This window comes from Eucyclogobius newberryi, unplaced genomic scaffold (assembly GCF_026437365.1).
Source record: "Eucyclogobius newberryi isolate DKJ021-1_F unplaced genomic scaffold, fEucNew1.0.hap1 SCAF_7, whole genome shotgun sequence".
In the NCBI taxonomy this organism is placed as follows: Eukaryota; Metazoa; Chordata; class Actinopteri; order Gobiiformes; family Gobiidae; genus Eucyclogobius; species Eucyclogobius newberryi.
Genome location: NW_027316389.1, coordinates 27,179,455 through 27,206,371, shown reverse-complemented (window position 1 = coordinate 27,206,371; position 26,917 = coordinate 27,179,455). Strand labels below are relative to the sequence as shown.

At 39.7% G+C, this 26,917-nt stretch overlaps 1 protein-coding gene across 1 annotated transcript in view; it reads right to left on the bottom strand.

Annotated features, from left to right (window-relative positions):
• Nucleotides 1-26,547, bottom strand: part of tspan18b (tetraspanin 18b) — a 57,190-nt gene extending 30,643 nt beyond the window's left edge. Inside the window, exon 1 of the mRNA XM_072434912.1 lies at nt 26,274-26,547. The gene's annotated coding sequence lies outside the window, so the exon portion shown is untranslated. The remainder of the gene's footprint in view (nt 1-26,273) is intronic.
• Between the last annotated feature and the right edge of the window lie 370 nt (nt 26,548-26,917).

The following is a 26,917-nucleotide window of genomic DNA, read 5'->3' as shown; positions in this document are numbered from 1 at the left end:
CACAAACAGGTGGCCACACACCACCAGATAATTTATATAATACACCTTTAAAAGAAATACCGGTACCGCAATTTCATAGTGTTTAGCAAATGTGGTTCAAATAATGTCTTATGCTTCAAACAGACAACATACTTGAATAAAGGGTCTAACTTGTGTGAACAGATGCAGACACTGCAGTCAGGTCAGAAAGCCCAGTAAACTCATAAATCACACATCTTACAGTTGGCACAGACTTCGTCTCTGGAGAGGAACTGAGCTGAAGAGCCAGGATCCCACTACAAAGAGGAAGTTTACTCTGAGCCTCCCTGCAGGAGATTTTCCATCATGGTAAACCTACTTGTAGTACTTGCAAGAGTATGGATGCATTTTATACATTTAATCAGATACAAAATACAATAAATGAATGTATATATTTAAGATGTAACACAAAGGGGGCATCCAACAAATAGAAACATCAAAAATCTTAAAGAAAAGATCATATGTTTATCTGAGCTCTGGTGTTAAAGTTCACATATACAGTGAGGAAAATAAATATTTGAACACCCTGCAATTGTTATTGTAGGTGCATTTCCACTGTGAGAGACAAAATCCCCCCCAAAAATTCTAAAATCAAAAATTGTATGATTTTCAAAACATTTATTTGTATGTTATTGCGGGAAATACGTATCATGTTTTTGAGTGCTTTTCTGCACAGGGGACAGGAGGACTGCACTGTGTTAATGAGAGAATTAATGGGACGTTGCAAGATTTTGGGCAACATCCTTCTTCCCTCAGTTAGAGAGAAGATGGGTCATGGCTGGGTCTTCCAACATGACAATGACCCGAAGTACACAGCCACGAGAAGCAAGGAGCGGCTCCGTGAGAAGCATATCAGGTGGCCAACTCACAGTATAAAAGTAATGTTTTTAAAAGGTATGTTTAACAATAAAATTGATAATGAGCATGACATAGACATGTAATTCCATACTGTGGAACATTCCAGGCAAATAAATAAAAGCTCTATGGAGACAAACAGGTTACGTATCCCTCACCAGAAAAGTGAATCTACATAATAAAGTTTGGCATAATAAATAAAAGTGTATAATTACACATTGAAAGTCAGCTCAGCTACCAGAACATGTGTTACGATGAACACATCTGGTTGCCATTTGTAGCCTCATTTACAAATACCAAAGGAGCTTTGGTATATGCATTAAGACTGTGCAAAAGCACCAAAACAGATCCACAGAAGGAACTGTCGAGGGAGCCGTACTTCACTTACTGCAATGTTGTGTTAGCTGCCAGGAATTTGCCCTCTTTTGCACCTTTGTGCCCGACCTCTACTCTCCTGGCACTTAAAACATGCATATATCAAGTTAAATATGTTACTGCTAAGGCAAAGCTGATATGGAACTGTCTATGCAACTACCCAGACATCATAAAGCAAGGCAATTCTAACACCCTTTAGGGAACAGTGTTAAAAATACATCTAAAACCTTGCCTAAAAAGAACATTGGACCACTGCCTGCACTTACAAGAGCAAAACACAAGCCCTCAAGAGTCTGGGTTTTCTTTTTCTGGAGATGGGTCTTGCTGTGAAGATATAGTCTTCTTTCTCCTCTCATGTCTTTCCAAATATGTACTGAAAGAATCCTGCTTTGAATGTAGTTTTGAAATCATGTTTGCAGATGTGTTTGGACAAAAAAAATCACATTATATCATAAGATTGTCAGAAAACTACAAACTCACTGAAAAAAGAAATATAAAAAAGTAATGGTATACTACGACACAATAGTAATTCCAATATTGTGTGGGGCATTTTTATAATGTGTTGAATTTGTGAATTTATAAACTCCAAACAATAACTGTCACATCCAAAACAGATTAATTCGATACATTTCAGTTTAAATTAGGGCTGAAACTAGTTATTAATACCAATAATTATTTTGATGATCAATACTTTTAGTATAAACTGAATAATCATTAGCTGTACTCAGAGACTTCAAAACATGTGCTATAAAAACAGATTTATGGCTCAAAAAATGACACTAAAACAATTTACTGAAGCAAGTATACTTTGGTCAAGATGTCCTTAGGAAACATTACTTTAGCTGTAACAAATTTAGAAAAAAGATTCTACCTCACAGGTCTTTTGCAGTCTAAACTAGTAAATTCACTGAAAGAATAACCATTAGATTAATTGAATAGCTAAATAATAGTTAGTTGATAAGATAAGATATTCCTTTATTGTCCCACATGGGGAAATTTCATTGGTGAAGATACAGAGGTAGATACAGAAGAAAAGAACAGATCACTTATAGGAAGTCTGAAAAACACTTTCAGTAGAAGATCTCCTATAAATAAATAAAAACTCCCATAGACAAATAAATAAATACATAAATACCATTGCATGTGATCACGACAGTAATGCATTCCTAGTTTGAATGTAATGAATTCAATCTCAAATCTTTACGAAATATTGCTGGACTTGAAAATGCAGCCACGGAAGACAACAATTTACTTACAGCTCTTTAATTTTGATTGCATTTAATGGAAGAAAAAAAAACGGGCCAAGTCACAAATGCATGCTTGAGCCAAACGAGATAAGATATACAGACGATAAAAGTTTGTCATTCATAATATATTTGAGGAGATATCTTCAAATTCGACAGTACACATGTCAACGGTAATCATGGCCAAACACCTTCACATAACTCTGTATTTGGGCATGTTGGGCAGGGGTCTACACACGGGGGCTGTGCAGGAGCAGCTGAGCAGGACGTCCCACAGGGTTACGAGTGCCAGAAGCTTTGCATGTGGATCATTTCCTCAGCCTCGAGGGGCTCCACACTGGGACTGTGCAGTAAAACAACACATGTGCCAAAGAAACACAAATCCTAACCAATCAGTGAAGCTGAAGAGTACATGTGGTAGTGTCTGCAGGGAGAGAGAATAACAAGCTGTGACAAACCCATAACATCACAGAGAGAGGGCTGAAATGACAACATCAAAAAGCACTGCTGCTGAACCAGTGACAACATCAACACATAGAGGGCTTTAACGTTCCTTACTGCTGAACTAATCTCACCCCTTAATTCCACTAAATTAAAACTGGGGACACAATTGACCAAAACAAAAAAGTCAAATTTGGCTAAGAATCATGATTTCCTTATGAAGTCTAGACTCCAATTTAAATGTTATCATGATTCATGAGGACAATAGCGTTTAAGAGGAAAGTATGCCAACTGCTGCTTCTCAAACTTCCTACTTCACTATGATTAGTTAAATCCACCCATCACTCACGGAGAATCTGACAGAGACTGACCAATGGGAGGAGCGGGTGAGGAAAAGTGCTACTTTACACTGTACAAAGAAGCGTTTAATGCCCATGTGACGATATCGACAAATCAACATCAAAGGGATCAGATTAACAATTATTTTATCGCTCTGTTTTGACCACCAGACTGAAGTGTGTATAGAAACTTTCCATTTCAGAGAGACGAAATTCTAGCGATGTTGCTATAACAATTAAAAATGTTATGTTATATCTTTTGAATGGGCAAAATATCACCAATAAACAGGAAGATGAAACCCACAAATAGTAGCATTTAGTAGTATTCTGGGAGGGTATCACTGGCACTGCCCTAAATTGGTTGAAGTACTATCTAGAAGATAGGAAGTACTTTGTTCAAATTGGTAACTGTGTCTCAGGTCACATGGCCCAGAGTTGTGGGATGCCCCAAGGGTCAATCCTGGGACCCCTTCTGTTCAACCTCTACATCAGGGGTCACCAACCTTTTTAGGGTTGAGAGCTACTTTATGAGCACGGACTTGGTCGAGGGTTATCTGTTCAATTAGTCTAAATAGGCCTATAATTACATTCATACCAAAATTACATTACAATTAGACTTTGAGTATTTCATATGTGTATATGGGGCATTTATGTGTATTCATCCAACATTGATGAATTCGAAAACCCAATCATAATTCACATTTTAAACCAGTGAGTGATAAAAACAATATATCAGAAAATCTTATAACTTGGTATTAAATCTAGCACCAATTCATTCAACTTGTAATGTATTGTAATTGTTAAAATACAAGCAAAGGAGCACAGGAAATATAAGAAAAATATAGTCTTAGGAATTATGGAGGATTTTTTGTCTCATTTCCTCGTGGCGTGTACAGCCGAGTAGTTCATTCACATGTCAATCATAGGATGCACCTACCGCTCACCTGCAGCCTCGTTGGCTCGTCCCCAGGAGAGCAGCACGTTTGCCTGTGTCTAAGCGCATGGATCTATCATAATATAGTTCCTTCAGTGTAAAGGACAAAATTAAGACCGTTTGAGCCGGCTCAGAAGAGAAGGAAATCTACAGAGACTAGAGATGCGACGCAATCCGTTGCACTAATAATGTTTTTCAAACTTCCTATAAATTATCTGTTCTTTTCCTCTGTATCTACCTGCGTTGCATCAATGAAATTTCCCCATGTGGGACAATAAAGGATTATCTTATTTTATCTTATCTTAAACAAACGCTCGTGTAGCAACGAGGCTTTTTTCTGCTTCCGCACGGGGGGAGTGCGCATGCACACTTCCGCTTGAGTTCTCAAATCGGCAAAAAATCCTCCATTTATCCTTTAATTGAACTGTGCTTTCTGCACACATGTAAGGTTTTGTGTCTCTAGTGGCTCATAACTACATGATTACCGGGTGTATTTTGAACATGGGGCTGGTTATCTTGTCTGTTTGCGCCTCTAAATGTCCAGCACTCACATAAAAAAAAAGCCGGCGAAGCAGCTGTTCTACATTTAGAACAGGTCCACGTGGGCACCCAGGTGCCCACGGGCACAGCGTTGGTGACCCCTGCTCTAGTTAGGTCAGTACTGGGCAGGAGTAACTCAGTGGTAGAGTCTTCTGATCCAAAGGTCGGCGGTTCGAATCCCGCTCTGGTAGAGCAGTCAGATCCACTGACACACAGGTCCCAGTGTCTGCGAACATCTGCTGTGTGATTGTGTGTGTGAATGGGTGATTGGTTCCTTGATGTAAAGCAATAGAAAAGCGCTATATTTGACCATGTATTTTTTTTTACAACTACGTATACAACACTCAGATCTACGTTTCACTGATGGCAGGTGAGTATGGAGTGCATCCCACAGATCAAGACTGAAATCATTGTCTTCGGCCCACAGAAACAAAGATAAAGTACCAGTAGTCAAATCTAGTGATCTAAAAGTCATGTACAACATGTAAAATATTCACGGCAAAAATCTGAGCAATCGCTTGGCATTTCTGAAAAGGACAGGCCTCCCCAACAATATGAAGGAACTGGCCTGTCTGATTCTGACCATTCCTGTGTTTACTGCATATGTGGAGTGCTCATTCTCTGCCCTCAAACTAATTCACATCTACCCAAGGAACACAACTGGACAAACAAGACTTCTTTGGCATCTATCAATTGAGAGGGAACTGCTCAGACATCTGAAGGTAAAAGGGCCGCTACATTGTGACGTTATTAAACACTTTGTCAAAAAAGACTTTGTGTGTGTTTTGAGATTTCAATGCAATTTTTTTCCTATTGTGTGAAGCACTTCGAATTGCCATGTGTATGAATTGTGCTCTTGCCATGCTGTAGTTTAGTTTTTCATGTATTAAAGTTAAATTAGGTTTGGGTGAAAATGAGTCCATTGTGCGCTCTTTGCATCTAAATATAGTGTCTCATTCTCAGCAAAGCAGTGCGCTGTTAGCATGCCAGTTGTTGGTTTTCCCATGGCACCCCATAGAGTTGCGATAAGTGCTTATAAACGAGTTGCGGTGAATATTTAGAATGCTTTGAATGCATTAGTTAAGTGAGGAATACATACAGACTGCACAAAGACTTTAAACTGAACTAGCTCAATTTCTTACGTTCTTAAAACCGCTCCTTTAATTTTACCCTCTCGCTGAAGCTGGGTCAAACTTAAAACATCACTGCACTCAAAATGAGAGCAGAGAGGGTTTTTCTCCTGTCCTCTTTGGAAGAACAGAGCAGGCCTGATAAGAGCAGGATTACCGGCTGTGGACATGATGAAACCTGGATAAAGTATAAGGCACTCAACCATTGCCCTGAAGTTGCACTGATTTCCACTTCTAGTTCCATGCTCCCTAAAGACAAGAAATGGAAGATTTCCGGGGACTAAACCTACTTTTAACAACGTCCCATGAGGAGACAAAGACAGAGCAAAGTGGAAGTATGGATGAATTCCTGCTATACTCATCTCACAAAAGGTGCTAAAATGATTTGATTTTGAATTGCTGTACTTGAAACCAATTTTTCAAGCATTAACAAAACCACTGCTAGCATTTGTAGGTATGCAGGGTTGTCAAAAGTATCAAAAATTCAATACTAATCTATGATAATACAGGACAAAATTCTGCCTTTGGTGAACAGTTTTAAAAGGATCTTGTGCTTTTTCAGAACTAGAATGAAACCGCAATGTTTAATAAAGAAGGTACTATAATTTGTCCAAAACTTTTACCTATAATATAGCATTTTTTGTTATTGTGGTGTCAAAATCATTATTGAAAATAGATATAGAGTATATTCCTTAGTACTGAAATCAAGTTTGACATTTTATCATCGTGACATCACTAATGAGAGGTTTTTGGTAACCGGTTTTATATAGTCAAAGAGTTTTCAGCACTTCATACAAGACTCAAACATGCATGAACCTAGAACTGAAGTATTTTGGCAAGAAACATGACTCCCAGAGTTTTGGAACCACTACCACTCAAACCAATGGAATTCTGAGGGGAGTAACTGCCATAGAATGTTTGTCGAACTGCCCCGTGGCCAAGTGGTTTAGGTGTCAGCACATATGCCAGGCTCCACATGCAGCCGGCCGCAGTGTTGTCTAATGAAGCCAAAACAGAATGAATCTGAAATGAATGTTTGTTGCCTTGGCAATGGAAAACTGTTAAATAAATAATAAATAACATTGAAATGAATGAGCCGAGATGGCAATAAAGTTCCCATTTCAAAATTGTAAATGAACCAAAATGTTGGAAGAAATGAAGCTTAGCTCAACACAAGAAACATTCAAAGAAACGAGATTTAATCTGAGCTTCAAATGTATTAGACCCATGTTAATAGTCAAAGAACTGTGAGAAAGATGCTTGTAATATATGTGCTGTTCTGGGAACAAACGATGCATAAAGCAGCAAATTAAAGTAATAAAAACCCCACAAAAAGCGCAGAGTAAAAGTTTGAGGAGGCGGGGATCTGGAGGTTGTGGGAATGTAGGGGGTGAAGGTTAACTGGCCAAACTGATACACTCTCTCTCTATGTGAATGCTCTGCCTCCGGGCTGCGAGCTGTGGGAAAGAGAGTTTATGTAATTACATCACATTGATTTATGGCAGACGGAGGAAAGATGGGGAGAGATGGAAACTAGAACTGCTTGGAGCCAATCCAACAATAGGTCCCTGAAGAAACACAAGTCAATAGTTTTACACCGCAAAACATGATGGATCTGGGGCAATTGTGCGTGGACGATCGGAGTTAGCACCGAGGTCGTCCAGAATAGAACTAGTGTTTCTAAAATTGGGGTGCATGTCCAAGAAGTCTAGTCTAGTCTAATGCACATCTAGTCCGAACTGACCTTGTTGGTGAGCTCAAAAGATAAAGGGTAAGGCTTAAGTGGTCAGACTCCAACAGAGTTCAAACCTGTTTAAGCCAAGTTTAGTCCTGAATTAGTGAAAGTTAAGACCCACTTAAGACCTCAGTTGGTACGGTTTCAGACTTTGTTAAGCCTTTTGTTCTTGTTTATTACACCTGTTGGTCCCCATTTCATCCCTGGTTGGTTTGGATCAGGGTTCTGTTTCTGTCCTTTTTGTTCGTCCATCAAAATACAACTTTGAAAGCCACGTATTTTCTGTGTTAAAAGGTTTGCTCTTTGATCTAGTCGTTTAGAATTATGAACACACGTCGCTTTACAAAGAGCCCATATTATAATTCAGGGGCGCCCCAGTGAACCTGCTCATGAGGCAAATGCAGATCTCTGGTTGTGAATAGTAAAACGGGGCTAAGACTTTGAAATTGCTCACTCCAGAGGGCCCCATGACAAGCGAGTTTCTGGAGCAGATGCTGTTGACACAGACTTGAGTATTAATTGAGGTTAGTGATGAAACCTTGAGTAATGCGTCCGACCCTTCACAGCGGCATTAGCGGCGCTGCGTTTGATCTCAGTCCCCACTGGAGCGGAGAAGTCATAAATAAAACGGCCATTTAGCAGCCGCACCAGTGTAACGAGTGACCGCGGCTCTGTAATTTATGGTGCATTAAATGTTTGTGTGTGCCTTAGCAGAAATGTATGCGAGATTGGAAAGTAGAGAAAGTACATTTAATGAGAGAAGAAGTTACGTTTTACAAATTACTGACTCACACAAATTATGTATTGGTATTAAAAGGTCATTATTACAGTTTGATTTTCTTTTAAAACGGCTCTGTAAATGTTCCTTGAAAAGTTTTGTTTCAGGTTCGATGTGAAAGGACTGTAAAATGAAACAAAGTGTAAGGCTGTAATTTATTAAAGAATTTCTTGGTCAACTAAAGATAAACTTTGTGCATTGATTAAAAGTCACATTTATTTGTTAAAAGGTAGAATAATCTAATTATTTGCTCTCAAAACTGTATAAACCCTTAGACTACCAAGAAAATAATTAGTCCATATCACAAATCTTAGTCAACTAAAATAGCATCGACAGATTAATCGATTAAGCGACTAAAATCCTACAGCACAAACTAAGCACAAAATTCCATGTTTTTTGTAAGAACCAAATAAAAATAATGATGTACAGGAAACGTTTACAGCCTATTCTGTATTTTGGACTATACTTTGAAAGATTTGAGCTTGAATTATAAGGAAATGAGTTGTCTGAATGAATTTGTCGAATTGGAATTGTAAAGGGGTGTGGTTATATAAGTTTAAGACACAATGCATATTATGTTTGACAGTTACTCATGTCCACTTGTATGAGAGTAGAGATTTTTGTATGTATTGGGATTCCTTATACGCTTTTACTATGCATGTTTTATATGCATAGTAAACCCCCACAATCTTCTTGTACAGACTCTACTAATTATTTACATCAACGTGGGTGCCATCACTACGAAATAAATACAAACTTGGATGGAGTTTAGACTGTTCTGTCATAATATGTCTGCTACATGTCTCTATTTAATGGAGTCTATTACAGTAACTACAGCAGATCTAATACAAGCATCTTAACCTAACCTTTATCCCAATGCGAAATGTAACGACCAGGAAATAAATCTCACAAGATCATTCTTCACGTGTGTGCACAGAATAATACAGAAAAATACACTAGGCAATATACTCAATACTTCATATTAGACTGCATATAAATCACCCAGGTCTAGTTAGAATATTACAAAAACAACTTATCAACTTAACTACTCCGCCTACAAAGAATTCAATTATCTTTTCTCAGTTAAGAGTTGAAGGTGACTGCGGCTAACACATTGTATTATATTGCTTTGTATGACCTTAGAGCAGCAATTCTTATATTTAACAGCTAAGCCGAGATGCCAACATCTTAAGAGTTTGGTCACATCTCCCATTCCTTCACATATATAAACACTACGCCATGCATATTAAAAGACACAATTATCATGCTCATTAATTTTTCCAGCGTGCAGATAGCAGTCGTTGAATGGCAAGGATATGAACAAAGCGCTCGGAGATAACAAAAGACACTGACTACACTCGGCAGAAGTGATAGGGCTGGGGTTATTCACCGTTTTCACTCTCTTTTGCAGAATCTTGCAGCTGTCTGCGAGTCTGGAAGCACAAGAGACCTTTTAGTTCAGGCCAAAGGCAACAGAATAAATACATACACAAAAGCAGATGCCTGACCAGTGTTTGTGGGTGTGGGTGAAGTTTGTGCGGTATAGACTGGATTATCAAGGAGTGTGGGAGAGAAAATGTATATGGAGAGATGTTTTGAGAAGGAAAGGGTTAGACATCTGTTTCGGATTGAATAAAACGGTGCAGCTTGGCCAATTGGAAAGTGCCTGCAGAGATAAGCTAAAGCGTTTTTTCTGTAATTGCTGACAACATTGGCTTTCTGCTCTTCATTGTTTCGACTGTGAGTCATGTGTTACTGTGGTGAGGTCAAAAGGCTGGGCTGCGCTCTCAAACTTAATTAGATAAACGTATAGTGTCAAGCTTCATTTGTCTCCATTAGTTGAATTTGTCTCAATGCAATGCAGCTACAAAGAGACCACAAGCCAGTGTACTCCTGCTGTTGGGCTGGACGATGACAGCCTCAGCATGAACCTAATATTAATCTACCATTCTTTATTAAATAGTGCTTCTCTTGATTATACATTTATGTTTTTTTGTTTATCTGCTGTAATGTAAAGTGCTTTACTTTGTGTATGAACTGTGCTAGACAAATAAACTTGCCTTGCCTAATAAAATGGTTTAAGGGTCATGTCAAAGTTTAAGTCCAGTGTTCATGCGAGGATGCAGTGGCGTGCGGTGACTTTTATGGATGGACCTGGGATGTTCATCAATATTAAGTGGATAATAGAAAAGAGAGACAAGAGGTGGTTTCGAACCCGGGTCTCTTGCATGAAGCCTATCCTATTGACCAATTCATTACACAAATTAGCATTCTATGTTAAATGGCTAAATGGCGGCCTGTATTTCTAGCTTACATCTAATCATTGGAAATATGAACAGAGCCTGAGCAGAAGTCAGTTTGTTGAAACTTGGCGCTGCTGTTGCGTCACTTCTCCTCTGCACATGCTCAGTTAGGGAAGCAAGCATCTTTGATTCCCACACGGGTTTATTCAGCGTGCTTTGAGCATAGCTCCATGGGTTTGAGGTGGTCTATAAAAGCTGCTGCTGTCCGCTCTGGTTCTAAAGAGCTTAGAGAACAAAGCATGAACAGGCCTCTGAACACGGCCACAGATTGCGCCGCTGTGGTAAAAGCAGAACCACGCGTCCCACGCAGTAATGCCCAGCAGCCTGTAGCGGCCACTAAAAGACATCATGACTTTAGTCAAGCTTCAGCAGCAGAGGTGAGGGGAAAACGGACTTATCAGAATATATTTTAGAACAATTTATACATAGTTGTGACACACAGTAAATTTAGATTTTATTGGAGAATCACTGATTGCCTTGATTGCCCTGACCGCACGCAACTGTTAGGCTGTAGCATGACAATTTAAAGTGATTGTCTGGGAAGAAGTAACCCTGAAGCTATATATGTGTATCTAAAGCATGTCAGAGCGGATCTGGCCGGTTCAAAACGTGCTGACTTGCTTTCGGCTCCCGGAATGCTCTAACGCAAGATGACTGGACGAGAGAGAACAAAAGAGAACGCAGACATTAATAAAAAGTCAGAATTTCTTGATTGTGTGATAGATCACCACATTTCCAGTGATGACTTTATATGTCAAAAGTCTTGACACAATAACGCTAATGCACACTGTTGCAATATTAAAACAGTCAAATCCGAAAAGGGGACCAGGTCTCCAAATAAGCTCTGTGCTCAAGGGCCTAGGGACATGACGGTTGTATTTTATAATTTAAACAAAAAAAGCCCAGAAGTAGACATAACTTTGATCAATCATATATAAAAAAAATGCTTTTCAGGAAGATGTGACCAGGTTTCATGTTATACTTTATATATTTCAACTCCCACTGACCACTATCCTTGCTGGATGTCTTAACTTGTGCCATTCCGTGAGGGGCAGGTCAAAAGAAATTACTGGGAAGCTCTCCAAGATCACCTTATGTTCCAACCTGGCACAGAAAATCCATCGGAGAATCAGTGCCCTGTAATTTTCCCCTCTCTTCCACTTAAATCAATGAGGGCCGCGGCCAATTTAATTTCACTTGCGGGAGACACCTGCCGTGACTGCGCCGCTATCTCTGCTCGCCACATTTGAAGGTGATCTGATTCCATTGCCTTAAAGCTCACAGGTCTCCAATATGGCTCAAAGAAAATGCCACAATCCGTTCAATGGTTAAACACTGGCTAGCTTTCCTGAGGATTTTCACTTTCTTTCTAAGCCTCAACCGAATATGGCTAGAGAGAGGTAAGGATTAGGAAAATAACATTATTATGCATTATATTAGCAACGCTCGAAAATTGCCTTCTTAGCTCCAAAAGATGAATCTATTTTCGCTCCTCTCTGCTCTCTTAAGAATTCCGTGTTGCCTCAGTGAGTTTATTAAATGCAGTTGGCCTCCATTGGCTGCTTGTGTAATGTGGTCGGCTTGTGGTTGTGAAGCTGCCGTTGCCACTGACCCCCAGTTTACCCAGAGGACAGAGGCTGTGCTTTAGCGCTCTGACCCATAAAGACTGTCTCCACCAGAGCGCATAAAGGAGAGGGAAGTGGTCATGTGATGGGGCTGAAAATTTCATAAGACCACATCAAAAAGTCATGACTGTTTGTTAGTTTAATTGTATTTTTTGTGCACGTTTTAGAGTGAAAAATATAAGATTGAAAAAAACCTTGATTTCAAGGCAAGGCACGTTTATTTGTAGAGCACATTTCATACACAAGGCAATTCAAAGTGCTTCACACAGCAGGAAAAATGCATTAAAATCACAAAGAAATTACAGAAACAGAAATACAATAAAATTAACTAAATAAAAAAAAAAAAAAAAAAAAAAAACACCTTGCCACAAAGGGTAACGTGTTTTCGGAGTCCAACTCCTTTTTAAAATCAGTCCAACTGATGGTACGTACTATTACACGTCCAACGTGTTTCGGAGTCCAACTCCCTTTTAAATCAATCCAACTGATTGTCTAAACTAATGAAATCACATAAAAGAGAAGAGTGCAAATAAAAATCCTTTCAGTCATATGCGCAGCTAAACAAAACAGTTTTTAGCTTAGATTTGAACATTGTCAGAGTAGAAGCCTGTCTCACATCTTCAGGAAGACTGTTCCAGATTTTAGCTGCATAAAACTGAAACGCAGATTCCCCATGTTTAGTCCTGACTCTGGCACCAGCAGGAGGCCGGTCCCTGAGGTCCTCAGAGTTCGAGATGGTTCATATGGCACTAACATGTCCAAGATGTACTTTGGTGCTAGGCCATGGAGAGACTTGTATACAAGCAGAGCTGCTTTAAAGTCTATTCTCTGAGCCACAGGGGGCAGTGCAGAGACCTGAGAACAGGACTAATGTGATCATACTTCCTGGTTCTAGTCAGGACCCGAGCAGCAGCGTTCTGGATGTACTGCAGCTGTTTTACAGCTCGTTTGGAGAGGCCAGTGAGCGGCCGTTACAGTAGTCTAATCTACTGGAGACAAACGCATGGATAAGTCTCTCTAAATCTGTTTTTTACACTATATTTTTGATTTTGGCAATGTTTTTCAGATGGTAAAAAGCTGCTAATGTTATTGATGTGATGTGGCTGTTAAAGTTCAAGTCTGAGTCCATTATTACCCCCAGATTTCTAACTTGGTTTGTAGGTTTTAGAGCCAGACTCTGGAGGTGACCGCTAACACTTTCTCTTTGTTTCTGTGGGCCAAAAACTATGATTTCAGTCTTGTCTGAGTTCAGCTGGAGAAAGTTGTTTTGCCTCCACAAACTGATCTGTTGGATGCAGTGACAGAGTGAATCTACTGGTCCATAGTCACCTGCCGACAGTGAAACATAGATCGTCTGCATAATTGTGACACATTTTCACTGTGTATCAACTGACCTAATGGCAGCATGTAGAGGTTGAACAGAAGGGGACCCAGGACAGACCCTTGGGGCACTCCACAGGTCAGGGGCATGTGGTCTGAGACACAGCTACCAATTTCAGTACTTCCTGTCTTCCAGATAGGACCAGTTTAGGACAGAGCCAGAGATGCCCACCCAGTCCTCTAGTCTCTGTAAGAGGATCCCATGATCGACAGTGTCAAAAGCAGCACTCAGATCTAACAGAATTAATACTTTGCCCGAGTCAGTGTTCAGGCGGATGTCATTTGTCACCTTGACAAGAGCAGTCTCAGTGCTGTGATGAGGTCTAAAACCTGACTGAAAAACATCAAATGTGTTGTTTATTAAGAGGAAATCTGTGAGCTGTTGGTAAACAACCTTTTCAAGGACTTTGCCCCAAAATGGCAGATTAGAGATGGGCCGGTAATTACTCAGTACTGCAGCATCAAGACTGCTCTTCTTTAGGAGAGGCTTTATGACCGCAGTTTTCAAAGACATTGGGAATGTTCCAGATTGAAGCTTTAACTATGTGAGTGGTGCTAACAAACTGTTCAGCACAGACTTTAGAAATCTGGTGGGTAACACATCGAGGCAGCATGTAGATGAACTCAGACTATTGATGATCTCATGGACAGTTTTGTCAGTTACAGGTGCAAAGTGAGTTAGCTCTAAGTGTCTTGGTGGTTTTAGGGTAATTTTTTGCATTGTGGGATTTATAGCATTTTTAATGCCCTGAACTTTGTCATTAAAGAATAATGCAAACTCATTACACTTGGATGTGGAAATGAGTTCTAACGGCAGCTGAGCTGGAGGGTTTGTTAATCTGTTTACTGTGTAATGGTGAAGAAAGAAAAAAACATTCTTCAGTGTTGCAATTTGAACGGATGCAATAGTCAAATCAAAAACACTGCAATTTTTGAATAAAGTACCATCATTGCCTCCACAAACAACAAAACATCCCGTCTTCTGCGTAAGCTGTAGTTTTGATCTGTACAGACTTCAAATCTTCTGAAATGCGTACATAGTTGTTTGTCAGTTCATTTGGCCTGTCTTTTTGTCAACCCTTTTGAACGCATTTACAATGAGAACTTTGAACAGAATAGTATTATTACAAATGCAAACCGCAAATCTAATCCCATAAATTGTCTGAGTATAATGCAATTTTGAACACATGATTAGAATAGTTTCTTTATTTTCACATGTGGTCTACTGCTGAAGAGGTACGAGAGAATCAGATCAATATTTAATCGCGTTTCAATTGTAGTTACAGTATTATATCGGTTTAAAATAATTCTAGACAATTCATATCCAGTAAGTGATTCTGAAAAATGATCTGGGAAAATATTCGTCTTCTCCTGTAGCACCAGATCTAATCAAGGTATGGCACTAAACATAAGTAAAATGGCAAATAAACTCAGGGAGGGGCAAAATAACCCTTATGATTCAACCGAAGAAAATAAAATTCTTACATTAGAGTTAAAAACTATCAGATATAGATTATTCTTTCAGTCTTTATGGGGTTACAGAATAAAAACACATGCTTGTAGATTCATAGATTTGCTACTTTGCCACAAGGGGCAGCACAAGCAAGTGTACATGTGCTATAAATGACGAAAATGAAAAAAACAACTTGACATGCACATCCCTTTCAAAACGGAGGCAGATGACATGTTAACCAAGAGCAAACCAAATTGGAAAAGCGTTGTTTATTGACTAAGCTTTGAATCCTTTAACATTTATATTCCCAATCACCAATGTGCGTCAAGAAATACATTAAAATCCCTTCTCCTCACCTGTCCAAACAAGTCCTGCAATTTTGCACAGGAACGCCGAGAGCAGCCCTGGCCTTTATCAGTGTTGACCTGTTAAACAACCTTCATGGCCGTTTGAGACTTAGAAGTTCAGTGCCTCCGTGCGTGTCTCCCGACTTGTTTTTAATGGGGTGAGTCCAAGCTATGACACACGAAAAGGAAGTGGAAAGAGCACACCTGTCCTACCCAACCAAACGATTTTGAGATAACTCCGGCAGCAAAACAACACGTACATTATCATTAAAATGGAAATTGTGGAGGAGGCGGAAAACAACATTGATGTCATATAAGAGACTGATAATTATCCAGCCACTCCTACAGCCAGTAAAAGACTTTTTTCAAAATCTTTTTAAACTAAGTCATGTTTTGTGATGCTGGGGAAGCCATAGGAGCAGATGTGTCTAATGAAAGTGGCGGCGCGGTGGGAGAGGCAGTATCCACGGGACATGCAGCAAGGTGTGTGGGCTTCAAAGACCGAGAGCTCAGCACCGTGTGGAAAAAAAAATGTTTTGGACAGAGTTTCAAAAGAGCAGAGGAGGAAGAAAAGTCTAGAGTCAAGAAAAAAGTATTGTTAGTGTATATGACAAAGGAATTGCTTGAAATAACTAAGTTGTTGACAATAAAACCAACTACGAATAGAAACTTATAATACTGCAACTACAAATGCTACTACTAAGAGCCGAAACGATGACTGCTGCAATTAGGATTGACCTAATGACCACTGTTACCGATTTAGACACGTCCATTTAAGTTTTTTGGCCCCAAATATTTTATTCTGTTACAAGTACAAATGCTACAACAACTCGAGCAACCTAGATTATTCTTATTGCAACTACAGTCCATTAGGAAAGAGGCCCCAAAATAAAATAGTAAAAAAAGTACATCAACATTGAGTAATTTTATTGCTCCCAATACAATTAATACAACTATGAACAACTATTTACCATCACTAAGGTAAAATGGACATGTGCAAATTCACACCAAAATCTGATTATCTGATTTTTGGAGCTTTAAGGCATGCAAACTGCAAAATCAGATGCGTGTCATGATTAGAAAAAAATCAGGAGATTTTCTTGTGTATATTTAACTTAAATAGACTATTAACAGATTTTGAATGCATATATAATCACAGTCAGAACGTTACTCATGTGCAAAGTTGATGGTTTTGCATTTTTTGCCGTCAAAATATTCAACATAGACCACACTAATGCTGAAAGCACGTGTGGCCAGTACAAAAATGTATATCTTGTTTTTGGAGTATTCGTTTGACAATATTCATATGATTACATCATTCCAACAGCAATGTGTTAGAACATGTCTGTAAATTTATAAGTACAGGTTTAGTCAACAGACAACTATTTGAGAGTTTATAACATCACTTTTTCATTTTTAGTTTTTATCATCTCTTTTTGGACTATAAATGATACACTCAAATGTTGCATAAATTAAAAACAACATTCACAACATGTAAATGTCCATATATTGTCCATCTACTGCTGTTACTAAGTTCCTTTGACAAAGTACTTGCTTTTAATACTTATAGTACTAGAAGGCTACAACTGACTGGACATGCAAGGCAAAATATACATTGTTATTCGTTTACAAACTTCCATAGCTGTATTTATACTATTCTGCCTTCAAAATATTCAAGTTATGTTATGTTTTGCGGTGCCCACTCAGTATATTTGTATTGAGACCACACCAGTTTACAATGCTGAAGATAGCAGGATGAAGAATAACATCAACCCAATTATGTCCACTGAAGTCTACACTCGTTTACAAGTTCAAACAAAGATCTTTCTGCTGAGCTAAGGCCTTCCCTTCGCATGTTTGCTCATAAAACACAAACATTTAACCCACTTTCAGGGAGATACGATAAATAAAACAGCCCTATATTTTCTTCTTCTGACAGCTGCCAACCGAGCTCGTCTGCGCGGTTATCATTGACTGGAGCGGCAAAGTGTTATTAGCAGACGGGGACGCAAACCTCAGCGACGCTCAAAATAAATCTCCAAGAAGTAGTCTGTAATTGTGCAGTGGATGGCGATGGGGGGAGAGGGAGAGGGAGACGGGGTGAGGTGGCAAACAGGGCTACATCATACATGGTAACTTATCCGAGGCTGGTGCTAAACGGCTCGCATTTCGCATTCAAATCTCAGAGCAGAGTCGTGGGGAGGTCAGCTAATGAGGCCACATGCAGCCCCCCGACGTGTGCTTCATTCGTGTAAAATGATAATAGGCCAATTATCTGGGTTACAACGCAGTGTCCACCCTGCAGATCGTTTGTACACTCCCAATTACTAAATCTACTGCAGCGTGGGAGACGGTCACTATTATCATATTGTTATTCTACTGTGTGTACCATGTGTGTGTTGGGAACATGATAATACATGAAAAATGTGTTTGTCTCCTAAAGGCAACAAAGTGCAATGCTGTGGGGTAAGTACCAAAGCTTGTATTTCATGGGGTGTAACTATCTGACTGCTGCTTCTTTTGCAAATGATTGAAAAAGTGTATCATAAAAGAGGCACTTTTTGGACAAAATCAGGCCCCGCTGTCAGCATCTACCTCAATCTATCAAACCCAAATTCATTCAAAAGAACCATGTGGGTCTCTAAATGACACTTTATGATAAGAACTGATGCTGTGCGATGGCGGTACGGCTGTTTCACTTCCCCATCTGAAAGAGCATTTGCCCAAAAATCACGCAGGGATGTGCCAAAGTGGCCAAAGGCTTTGTGAGAGCTAGAAACTAGTTAGACCAATTTACTTCTTCCTTTCACAGTACCCGGCTTAAAGTTATGTCCAGGTTTGCTCCATGTTGATGTTGTTTAGTCCAAGATTAGATCTGGGACTGCTCTGATTTAGTGCTACATTAGTTCTTTTCAAACGCATATTAGTCCTGGTTAAGTTTTATTCACCTGCGGTGCCTCCTCATTAGTAGATTGTGGTTCATGTTTAGTTGCATTTCGGTTTTAAATATAACATTTTAATTTGGTGCTTCATCCAGCTTGATAAAAACCCTCTCTGGCGGAAGCAGTTGCTATGACAAGTTTGAAAACCAGTAAAATGGTTTGAAAACCACAAATGACAAATGAATGTCCTATTGTAAATCCATCTTCCAGAGTACGGAAAGTAAAGTAGCAGCCGTGCTTGGAAACCTGGGATAAGAGTGAGCGAAAGGATGGGCTACGGAACGGAAATGTGGCTGCAGAAGAGAAAGACCAGAAGCTACAAATGAGCAAACGATCAGAAAAATGCTTGAGTCAGGATAGCACATGGAGAGCGAGAGGGGGAGAGAGAGGGGAGAGGCATTAGAGCTTTGAGTCACAGGGAGAGGCAGTAAAAACACACTCCATTCACCGTACCATCTCAGAGAAACCATAACCCATAGCCCATAACCGAAAAGGCTGTGTGAGGACTGTACTGAGAATCTCAAATGACATAAAACTACTAAAAAGGGTGAGATAGACATTCAGGCAGTTATCAAGAAAAAATACTGTTGGGAAATAGTCAATTAATTGTTTGATTTCAGTTATGGCTTGCAGGATATAGCTATAAAGTTGAAATACAGTATTATAACATATGAATCCTGGTCTGCAGTGTTTTGCATTGTAAATTGAGATATAATGTATTGCCTTTCCTGATGCAATGATCTCCCTTTTTATTCTCAACAATATAATATGTATTGCAATATTACATAATAAACCGATATGTTTTATTTATCGTCATGCTTACACTGAACTGGTCAGATGCCCTTCCAGATACAACCAGCCACATTGTGCAGTGACGGTCCAGTTTTACCCAGGGAGAAAATAACATCAATATAAATGCTTGATATTTTGGATGTTCCTTTTAAAATGACACAAACACAAATATACTTTCAACAAAAATCTAATAACTTGTCCGTTGTACTGTATGCAATCATTCTTCGAGTTGGCACATTCGCACCGCACAATAACTATCCAGCATTATTTACTTAAGCTGAGGCAGTCACATTCATTTTTGTTCCCTTTCTCGCTAATTAAAGTGACACATGAATTAGAACAAATCAATAGCTGCGTAAATCAGTGTCACTTGCACATCACGAGCTTTGTCACAGCAATTACCTAAATAAGTACTGCACACAGCGGCTCACAGCAGACTATATGAGCGAGCGCCATGGCCATTTGATTCTTAATGTCCACCTTAACAGCAGCTTAAGCTCCAGAGTCACTCCACCTGCATAAAACGTACAGTCCAAGAGTGAGGTCGACTGCAAAAAGAAACAAGGACCAAATGTATATCAGTTTGCATTCGGTTTATAATTCATTATTTTTTTGACGGAAACTTTTAGTTTACATTTAAAAAGACATTTGATTTGTGTGAAGACTTCAACCACATTTCAAGCATAACTTAAGTTTCAAATGAATTGTAATTGTCATTTGCGATACTAAATAATAATAATATTCCACTAAATACTAACTTGCAATAGAGTTGTTCCATCTCCTGAATAGTTTAAGAATTGTCTTGATCTTTATCAGAACTAGTAAAAGAGTGCAAATGACTTTCTATTGGGAGTGTTTTCATTGAAAATGGTATCAGGCATCAAATCTTTTCCTTAGAATGAAAATGTAGTTTGATATTGTAGAATTGTGATGACACTTGTATGTCATTCTTTTATACATGAACATAGGTTTTTGTTTCCTTGTGGCACATTCGTACTTGGGACAGACAAAGATCTGGATTATGATCCAAACTATATATGGCTTCCATTTTACCACCTCATACATCCACACGGAAGAGAGGACACGATCTTATCTGTTAAACTAAGATTGGCAGAGGGGTTTTCAGCGGAGCCAGCTGAACAAGAAACAATTGGTGTCTCCTCCTGCCTAGTTTAGTGCCGCGCTTCCGCTCGCCCAAAGAGCCAAGTCAACCAACACAGGGTTCAATGCGAGTCAACCCAACCATTGTGCATGCTTATCAAAGAACCGCTTGTTCACCAGACAATCGAGCCCCTATACCCGCGATGGAAGAAACCACACCACGCCATTTCTCTTGTCTTCACCAGGAAACATGCTTTAGTTTGAAAGATCTAACGTGAACAGACGGCCAGGTTTTCTTTGTAAAAATCCCTCCAGTGTGCTTTGGGTACATCTAGGGGATAAAAAGGTGAGGGAAAGGCCCCTAAGGCATATATAAGATTTAGCGAGTGCGCTCTCTCCGTATAATGACCATCGGATACTAAGCTCTACTGCCTTTATGGACACCTAGACGACACGGTTTATTAGCTCTGAGAAACATTAAGTGCAGTTCAAAAATGGCTATGGGGGTATTGAGATAAATGTGATTTAAATCCATCCACGACTTAGCAAACGCACGCTATCTAGGAGGACCAGCTTGACAAATACATACCTTTTACCTCATTACCTTCTCGCTGCGGCTGTTATAAAGGGAAATTGGGTGAATGCAAAGATAAGCAGTGAAGAATTCCTGGGTTGAAGCTCAAACAGGCCAGTCTGCTTCCTCCTGATAAAATGTCCGGAGTGGCGAAACCCCCAGCCCTTCCTGCCTTCTCTGCCTTCTCTGCTAGCTCTCCCCCCTAAAGCTTAGGTCACCCACTGCATCCTGGTCCACACCGGCAAACAGTAATGGTGAGTAACTTTAATGGAAGACTTTCTGATGTGTTGTTAGTGAGGAAAACTGGGGAGTCAAATTAGATTTGGAGGACATCCATATTTATGACCAAAGGCAAGAAACCCCCTTTCCAAACTGAAACAAACCACAATGTCTCAACAGCTCGTGAGAAAAGCACTTGCGGTTAATTCAATTTTTATAGCTTCTTGATACAATTTCCACCCCGCCCACTTGCCTCTTTTTGCTACGGATCGGTACTTCTATTGTTTTGGCTATTTGGAGAGGAACGAGAACAAATCTTAATATAAAGTACCGTAGATTGATTTGTGTAAAATGTTCAATGTTCATGTGCACCAACAAGGAAACATCCCTCAGCTCCGCGCTCTGCTTTGAACTTATTTTCTGTCGAGACCAGCAACTCTGTGTAAACTAACACAAGCAGAAGGAGGCACAATTCACGATGGTGCTTATGGCAACTTCTGGTATAAGGTGAATACTTGAGATGAAAAAATAACCGAAATATTGTGATATCATATTGTCAAAAGTCTCACAATATATTGAATTGCAAGCTTTTTTGCTTAAATGCATTGTTTTGTTTCAGCAGTGGCTAAATAATAGAGATAACTACATAAACCATGAACTTTTTCTCCATTTCAGAGGAGAGAAAATAAGTTATTAAACACTTTTATATCTTAATCATTTGGAATATGACGGTATTGGTTCATGTCTTGTCATGGCATTTAAAAAAGGACAAGAAATCGTGATACATCTTAAACTGATATTTGCATAGCGTTATTTCCATTACATTCAAATTCAAATCAGTTAAAATTCAGAAAGAAATGCAAACTGTTGGATTCATTCAACACATTTGAAGCTAAATTTAGAAAAAAAAGAAAAGAGAAATTGGTTCGTAAAAGTGTCTAGCCTGGGATTAGTCTATTGTGCATGTTAAGTTGAGGGGAATTCAAGCAAACTATAGCCAGGGAAAGCAAATGATATACAGTTATACAGTACCATGTTTCCTTTGGTAGAGTTACTTCGTGGCCCAAGCCAAGAAATCTCCTTGGTGGGCTGAACCAAACCACAATGTCTCAACACCAAGTCATCTCTAAAACAGAACTGACAGATGCAGCAAATACACACCTCTGTGGCTTCTAAATTTATTATGAAAACTGCATCTTTTCAGAGAGTGAATCATTTCTGCCTGCTGCAAAAGCTAAATTCATTTTCTCTGGTCTCTCCTGACAACAGAGATGCCAAACCCATTACTGGTCGAGTTCTCTGCATCGCACACGTTAAATGAAGGGTCCTCTTGCAATCGAAAAAAGCAATTTTCTCATTGAGCCAATAGATACTCCATTTAGTTCCAGCTCTCTACGGACCGCTGCTGCGGCTGTACCGAGCTTATGCATGAGTGGGGAGTGGAGACTGATGACCCAGGCGTGTTTTCCCCTCTCCTTCACTGCTCTGAACCTATCAATATGGACACAAATGTGACCTGAAGGCTCAATGACGACAATGGAAAGTGAGGAAAGCGGAGCAATGGATGAGGTAAAGTATAGCAAGGCCAGTATGGTAAAGGTTAAACGACATTTATTCAGTACACACCTACTTGTCCGTATGGAGGGATGAATAATTGCTTTGCCTGATATGCTTCATAGTATGGCATTTACCAAAAGGTTGGAAAGGTATGATGAAGGTATACTTTTCCACAAAATCCACACTTTGTTCTTGCATTCGACCCATTCATACCACACAGAGAACCATAGCAGCAACCATAGAAACCCCCTGTGATCCAGACATAAGAAGAACATGCAAATGCCAAACTAAACAAAAACACTTCTTGCCATCAGATACTATAGTAATTATTATGTAGATATTATAATGATTACATTTATACATTTATTTCAACTTTGCATGCACTAATTTGCATTCTTTCAAATTGTAAACCAAACACTTTTTTACAAGGAACACTTTTTTTTACTAGGGTTGCCAAATTGATATTCAGATACTAATTGATGGTAAAATTACAGTAGCTTCAAATCTACTCATGTACTCATTTGTATCGATTATTGATGTTTAAAAAAAAAAAAAATCAAACCTTTCCTGAATAGTTTTTGAACGGTTTGATCTATATATATCAATACCACTTATTATTATAGTTATTAAAGATTATGATCATAGTATCAAATGTATGAGTGTGGTAACAAGCATTCTCTTTAGTATCAAAATCATACTTGAAATGTACCATTGTGACAAGACTGCTTAGTAACACCGTGATAGCAACCAAAACATCAAACGTCATTTCAACAAAAGTATAAAATATATCAGAATGTGTGCTTTGCATGTCAATGAGGCCAATCAGCAAAGGTTGCTTCCAATCAGTTGCATAAAGCCCCTCTTATTCAAGCTCTGTTGTAATTTCATTATTCAACCAAGAAAAAGCATGCTTCATGTTTGCATAATGCTGCTCAGCTCCACACAGACAGAAAAATATTGCTCTTGCCTCATTTCCAGCCCGAGATGTTGGAATAAGAGGTTAATATACGGAGGAGGCGTGTTATGGGAAATTAGGATCAGGAGAAGCCATGTGTAAACAAAAGATTGATTAACTTTAGGCTTTTAATGAGTGCTACTCTGCCAGGCCGAGTCACTCACTACTGTGCTCCTTGCAGCTTGGAGCCACCACACATCAATTCACACCCATTTTTTTTCTCCTAACAAGAACGACACGACAAAGACTGTAGGATTTCATTGTTAACACTTGCGAGCTCTGGCACGGGCAAAAGCGTGATTAGCCACAACACATTATGGGGCTGCTATTCAAATGAGTGCCCCACGAGCGCCAGTGGCAAGTCTCGTACCAGGTGTTACAGGTTTGTAGGTGGAATAAATACTAGCTTTACTCAATGGAGATTTGCTATTGCCATAAACACTGAAGGGCTGCTTACTAATTACTACCTACAATGCAAAATACATACAGAAGGCGCATTGTTTCAGCTAAATGTTATTCCCCATATTAATTATAGTGTAGATTGGGGAATGGCTCATGCTTGCAACTGAATCAATCACTCAGCAACAAAACAATTTCAAAACAGCCGAAGTGATTTGAGTAAAGAAATGCTGAAGGGGAAGTTTAGTCATCGGAATCTGCAAAGAAAAATCAGTACTGAGGGGGAAACTTGGAGCCGTTTTGGGGTGTACAAACTTCTGATTTGGTTCCTCAGTTGAGTCTTGAAGATTTTCTTTGGTCCCATTCTATTTCTAGTTTAGTCCTTTTCAAGTCTTGGTTTAGTTCTGGGTTTAATCTTTTTAGTCCCAAAGTGTATGTGGTTATTGTGCAAGTGTGGACTCAGCCCTTGTCCTGGTTCAAGTTTGGATTGGTTCACACACTTTGTTTGGTCCCAGTTTACACCCGATTTGGACCAGTTTTAGTCATGGTTTAGCCCGAGCCTTGTCTATGTTTAGTTCCTGGTTTGGTTCCAATTTGAATGTGCTGTAAGTGTGAACGCACCCTTACTTTATTAAGATCCTCATTAGCTGCGAAATAATCAGTCTGATTTGAGTGTGTTTGGATTTTCCTGCTTAAAAAGTAGTTTAGTTCTACATTTTTCCTGGTTTAGCCTCTGTTTAGAGCTGGATAATAACCCACTTATACTTGATTAAGATTGATACATGTCTGCAATGATAAACCTAGCTTTAGAATTGCTTAAATAGTTTTATAGTTTAAAGTTCTTGTTGGCCTGGTTGGCCCTGGTTACGTCCAAAATCTGTCCCTTTTTCATATTAAAAAACAACCCTTGATGTGACAGTTTTAAACCAAAAAATGTCCAAGGAAATCATTGAAAAAGCTTCAGTGTTTCCACATACATCCCGAGCAGCAGTTCTTCTGAGGCTAAAGAAAGACACTGCTTTGTGCATGTTGCAGCAGTGGCATCGCGGTCCATTCCATTAATCACAGACAGAATAACAGATGCAGATTTGTCAGTCTGGCAGAGCTGCTGGGCGGGAGATGATGGTGTTCTGCTCCAGACGCGACGAGATTGAGAGCTGAACTGAATGATTCAGACTTTAACTTGGGGCAAGACAGTGGAGGACTGCACACTCGCCCAGACATGGACTTGTGTTAATGGGTCCCTAGGAGCCGATACCCTCTGGCAAAATTTCATTATGGTTTCTACTAGTCTGCAATGCATCACTGGTTTTGTCTATGTAGGCAAAAAGTTCATGCTGTCCAACTTAAATTAACTTGCTGATGAATAGCCAGAACTTTAGTTGTATTGGTAACTTTCCCGTGTTTAAATTTGCATAACCTGCTGTTAAAAACTACAAAACAGATGGGACAAATTATAAAAAATACTAGAAATATAATGCAACAGAATGTAACATATAACGGTTAAAAATATTGTAGTATTTGAACATTTTAACTCCTATTTCAGACAGTATTTCTGAACATTATGCGAAAAGCAATTTGACACATATGATAGCTATAGTACATGTTGAAAAGATAGATTACTACATTTGGAAAGTAGTTCTATTTGCAGACGAGTCAGTTCATTCTGTCACAACTTTTGAAGAAGCGACAGTGGAGCTTTTAGTGTCCCTGTCACAGTCACATGCCACAGGCTTCAGTGAGGATCAAACCGAGTGGATGTGACGAGCTGATGCCTCCTCTGATGGATGCAGTGTGACAGTGAACTCGTGCCCTACAGCAGAGGTACGCGTCTATCTGCTGACCCCGCACAGTCCCCGCACGTACAGCCGCCTCCGCCTCCTCACGGCCGGGGGACGCACGGCTGGAGCCCCGTGGGAAGTCTGCCAGATTCATGAGTGACACACATCCCTCCAACTGCCCTGGTTCCACGCGCTCCCTGACCGCAGCGCACGATGCAACTGTTTAAATGACGTCTCCCCACAGGCAAAAGATAGTCAACGATCGCAGGACGGAGGCTCGTACGTTTATTTTTCCATGCACTTTTCTCCGTGAACAACCACAATCCAAACTTGCAATAAGAAAGTAAGTGAAGAATCATCAAAGACAGCCCCGGGCGCGCACAAAAGAAAGCGATTTAACTCAAGTCGTACAAGTAAAACAACGAAGCAAGAAACATTAACGAGTGTTTGCTCTTACCTCACAGCGCAGCTCAGTGTTGGAACCCCGTGACAGGCAGATTCCCCGATAAAGTGTAACTACAACAATCGTGCGTAAAAAGCTTCAGAACAGTGTGGGGTTTGGTGGACAGGGCGAAGACGCGTGTCGGTCGGGATGTCCAGGGAGGAGAAATGTACCAGCGTCCGACTCATAAATTCCAGCGCTCCTCCGAGATCTGGGATCCCAATTTGGACAAGCACGCGGTGCAAAGGGGAGCGTGGTATGCAAACAGTTTGGTGAACGCACTGAGCGCAGCGCGGCGCGGAGCAGGAGCGGAGCGGCGCGGCGCGGCGCGGCGCGTCCAACCGCGCGTGGGGGGCGGGGACAAGCATCTGACGCACACGCCCCCCGTTCACGTCATCACTCTCACTCAGTAGACTTCTGTTTTGAAGATGAAGTGATAATTTGACCTTCCTTGAGATAATGTTAACTGGACAATATACATGTTTTATAATACAGAAAAGTCAGTAGTGTAGAAAGTAAAGTTGGTAACATATAAAACACTTTAACCAAACACAACAAAACAACAGCATAAAGGTGGCATTAGTTATAGGTGACATTTTCTGGTTTTGTAGGTACTTAATATTAAAGCAAAACATACATAGACAATCTTTTTTACATTT